Consider the following 4,662-nt stretch of genomic DNA (forward strand, 5'->3'; position numbering starts at 1 on the left):
CCGACCGCCACAAGGCGACCGCCACCAGCCGACCGCCACAAGGCGACAGCCACCATCCCCAAGCGCCACCCCCGACCGCCGCCCCCCGACCGCCCCAAGGCGACCGCCACCAGCCGACCGCCACAAGGCGACAGCCACCATCCCCAAGCGCCATCCCCGACCGCCACCAGCCGACCGCCACCAGCCGACCGCCACAAGGCGACAGCCACCATCCCCAAGCGCCATCCCCGACCGCCACCAGCCGACCGCCACAAGGCGACAGCCACCATCCCCAAGCGCCATCCCCGACCGCCACCAGCCGACCGCCACCAGCCGACCGCCACCGGCCGACCGCCACCGGCCGTTCGCGGTGTGCGCCGCCGTTCCCCAAGCACCCTCCGGGACGAAGCCGGAGCCGGAGAATAGCAGCGGCCGTGCGTAAAAGCTGCGGCCGGGCCTCGCGGAAGGTCCCCGGGCAGCGAGCTGCCGAGCCCCGGCCTCCAGCTTCCACCAGATAATAGGACCGGGCGCGCGCAAAAGCTGCGGCCGGGCCTGGCGGAAGGTCCTCGGGCATCCAGCGAGATCACACGGCCCCCACCGGAGGCGGCTAGCGCCTCCGTAGAGTAGTGCCGGCCCGTGGAAGCGGCCGCCCGTCAGCCTGCGTTGCCGCTGGTCGAAAAATGCACTAAGTGCCAAACCCCATTCATTTACAACGGCGTGTCCGCCAGAGGGCGCACTTCCCCCGGCGGACCAGCCGGCGGGGCTCGTTAGAGAGTGTATCCGCCTGGCAGTGCCTCCTGGACGGCCTGTATTCCGGACCGCGACCGCTAACTTACGGGAGCCTAAACGGCCCGCGGACCAGCCGGCGGGTCCTCCGTGAAAGCCTATCCGCCTGGCGGTGCCTCCTGGACGGCCTGGATTCCGGACCGCGACCGCTAACTTACGGGACCCTAAACGGCCCGCGGACCAGCCGGCGGCTCCTCCGTGAAAGCCTATCCGCCTGGCGGTGGCTCCGGGCCGGCCTGGATTCCGGACCGCCACCGCTCACTCGCGGGACCCTAATCGGCCCGCGGACCAGCCGGCGGGACCTCCGTGAAAGCCTATCCGCCTGGCGGTGCCTCCTGGACGGCCTGGATTCCGGACCGCGACCGCTAACTTACGGGACCCTAAACGGCCCGCGGACCAGCCGGCGGCTCCTCCGTGAAAGCCTATCCGCCTGGCGGTGGCTCCGGGCCGGCCTGGATTCCGGACCGCCACCGCTCACTCGCGGGACCCTAATCGGCCCGCGGACCAGCCGGCGGGACCTCCGTGAAAGCCTATCCGCCTGGCGGTGCCTCCTGGCCGGCCTGGATTCCGGACCGCCACCGCTCACTCGCGGGACCCTAATCGGCCCGCGGACCAGCCGGCGGATCCTCCGTGAAAGCCTATCCGCCTTCGCCGGTTCCCCGGCCGGCCACGGGTGGCGAGAATCCGGCCTCCTCGCCCGGAGCGCGCTTCGACTTGGGCGAAAAATGCACCAAGTGCCAAACCCCATTCATTTACAACGGCGTGTCCGCCAGAGGGCGCACTTCCTCCGGCCGGCGGGGCTCGTTAGAGACCGCGTCCGCCTTGGCCGGTTCCCCGGCCGGCCACGGGTGGCGAGAATCCGGCCTCCTCGCCCGGAGCGCGCTTCGACTTGGGCGAAAAATGCACCAAGTGCCAAACCCCATTCATTTACAACGGCGTGTCCGCCAGAGGGCGCACTTCCTCCGGCCGGCGGGGCTCGTTAGAGAGCGCGTCCGCCTTGGCCGGTTCCCCGGCCGGCCACGGGTGGCGAGAATCCGGCCTCCTCGCCCGGAGCGCGCTTCGACTTGGGCGAAAAATGCACCAAGTGCCAAACCCCATTCATTTACAACGGCGTGTCCGCCAGAGGGCGCACTTCCTCCGGCCGGCGGGGCTCGTTAGAGACCGCGTCCGCCTTGGCCGGTTCCCCGGCCGGCCACGGGTGGCGAGAATCCGGCCTCCTCGCCCGGAGCGCGCTTCGACTTGGGCGAAAAATGCACCAAGTGCCAAACCCCATTCATTTACAACGGCGTGTCCGCCAGAGGGCGCACTTCCTCCGGCCGGCGGGGCTCGTTAGAGAGCGCGTCCGCCTTGGCCGGTTCCCCGGCCGGCCACGGGTGGCGAGAATCCGGCCTCCTCGCCCGGAGCGCGCTTCGACTTGGGCGAAAAATGCACCAAGTGCCAAACCCCATTCATTTACAACGGCGTGTCCGCCAGAGGGCGCACTTCCTCCGGCCGGCGGGGCTCGTTAGAGAGCGCGTCCGCCTTCGCCGGTTCCCCGGTCGGCCGCGAACGGCGAAAAGCCGGCCTCTTCCCCCGGAGCCCGGTCGGCGAATTATTATTTATTTATTTATTTATTTTTTTTCCAAAGTGCCAACGGCTCTCGCGCCGCGATGCGTCCGCCTTCGCCGGTTCCCCGGTCGGCCACGAAGTATTGCGCATGATTATACGCGATGTTAATATTTATTTAATTATTAAATAAATACATACATGTGTTTATTAATAATATACGCGATGTTAATATTTATTTAATTATTACCTATATTATGAATAAACTAACGGTGATTTTACACGATTTGACTACATACGTGACCGTGATATAGTGCCGAGGGCTCCCGCGCCGTCACGCGTCCGCCTTGGCAGGGGTCGCCCGCGGCAGCGAGCGTTCGGCTCGCGGGGGTCCGCGGGGTGTTATTAGGGAGTGCGGCAGCCGTGCCGAGGCTCCGGCCGGCCGCCGGAAGTCCGGCGGGGGAGCGTCGGAGCTCCGCGAGGCCGGCCGGGGAGCCTCTTAGTCATCGCCCGCGCTCGCGGTGGTCCCGGTCGCTTAAAGTGCCACGGGAGGCGTAGCGATGCCAGTGAGTGTGCGCCAAGTGCGAGAGGCGGTGCATTTACGCGCCGTGTCCGCGAGAGGGAGGCAATTCCCCGTTGCGACCTCCGGGAGATCAGCGGGCCGTTCAAATCGCTTAGCCGGGGTGCCGGGAGCCTCCTCGGGCGTCGAGTTAGGAGGGGGGCGCGCGGAGAACCGGCCGGAGGTCCCCTGGAAGCTCAGCGGGCCGTGGGAAACGCTTGGCCGGGGTGCCGGGAGCCTCGGCCGGCTTAAAAGTGAGGAGGAAAGCGCGCGGAGAACCGGCCGGAGGTCCCCTGGAAACTCAGCGGGACGTGGGAAAAAGCTCAGCCGGGGTGCCGGAAGCCTCGGCCGGCTTAAAACGTGAGGAGGAAAGCACCGGGAGAACCGGCTGGAGGTCTTCTGGAAGCTCAGCGGGCCGTGGAGAAAGCTTAGCCGGGGTGCCGGAAGCCTCGGCCGGCTTAAAATGTGAGGAGGAAACCGGCTGGACGTCTTCTGGAAGATCAGCGGGCCGTGGAAAATGCTAAGCCGAGGTGCTGGTTGTCGAATAAGGCTCCGCCATCTCGTAGAAGGTGCTAATAAAGTTCATATCCGCTCGGCTGGAGGTAATTGGCCAGCGGACCGGCCGCCGGGACCTCCGTGACCGCCTATCCGCCTGGCGGTGCCTCCTGGCCGGCGTGCATTCCGGGCCGCGACCGCTCACTTACGGGACCCTGATTGGCCCGCGGACCGGCCGGCGGGACCTCCGTGACAGCCTACCCGCCTGGCGGTGGCTGCTGGCCGGCGCGGATTCCGGGCCGCGACCGCTAACTTACGGGACCCTAATTGGCCCGCGGACCAGCTGGCGGGACCTCCGTGACAGCCTACCCGCCTGGCGGTGGCTGCTGGCCGGCGCGGATTCCGGGCCGCGACCGCTAACTTACGGGACCCTAATTGGCCCGCGGACCAGCTGGCGGGACCTCCGTGAAAGCCCATCCGCCTGCCGGTGCCTCCTGGCCGGCGTGGATTCCGGGCCGCGACCGCTAACTTACGGGACCATAAATGGCCCGCGGACCAGCTGGCGGGACCTCCGTGACCGCCTATCCGCCTGGCGGTGCCTCCTGGCCGGCCTGGATTCCGGGCCGCGACCGCTCACCTACGGGACCCTAAATGGCCCGCGGACCAGCCGGCGGGACCTCCGTGACAGCCTACCCGCCTCCCGGTGGCTGCTGGCCGGCGCGGATTCCGGGCCGCGACCGCTAACTTACGGGACCCCAATTGGCCCGCGGACCAGCCGGCGGGACCCCCGTGACCGCCTATCCGCCTTGGCCGGTTCCCCGGCCGGCCACGGATGGCGAGAATCCGGCCTCCTCGCCCGGAGCGCTCGTCGGCTTCGGCGAAAAATGCACTAAGTGCCAAACCCCATTCATTTACAATGGCGTGTCCGCCAGAGGGCGCAGTTCCCCCCGCGGACCGGCCGGCGGGACCTCCGTGACAGCCTATCCGCCTGGCGGTGGCTGCGGGCCGGCGCGAATTCCGGGCCGCGACCGCTAACTTACGGGACCCCGATTGGCCCGCGGACCAGCCGGCGGGACCTCCGTGACCGCCTATCCGCCTGCGCTGGTTCCCCGGCCGGCGCGAATTCCGGGCCGCGACCGCTAACTTACGGGACCCCGATTGGCCCGCGGACCAGCCGGCGGGACCTCCGTGACCGCCTATCCGCCTGCGCTGGTTCCCCGGCCGGCGCGAATTCCGGGCCGCGACCGCTAACTTACGGGACCCCGATTGGCCCGCGGACCAGCCGGCGGGACCTCCGT

The sequence above is a fragment of the Syngnathus scovelli genome, unplaced genomic scaffold (genome assembly GCF_024217435.2).
Source record: "Syngnathus scovelli strain Florida unplaced genomic scaffold, RoL_Ssco_1.2 HiC_scaffold_463, whole genome shotgun sequence".
Classification (NCBI taxonomy): Eukaryota; Metazoa; Chordata; class Actinopteri; order Syngnathiformes; family Syngnathidae; genus Syngnathus; species Syngnathus scovelli.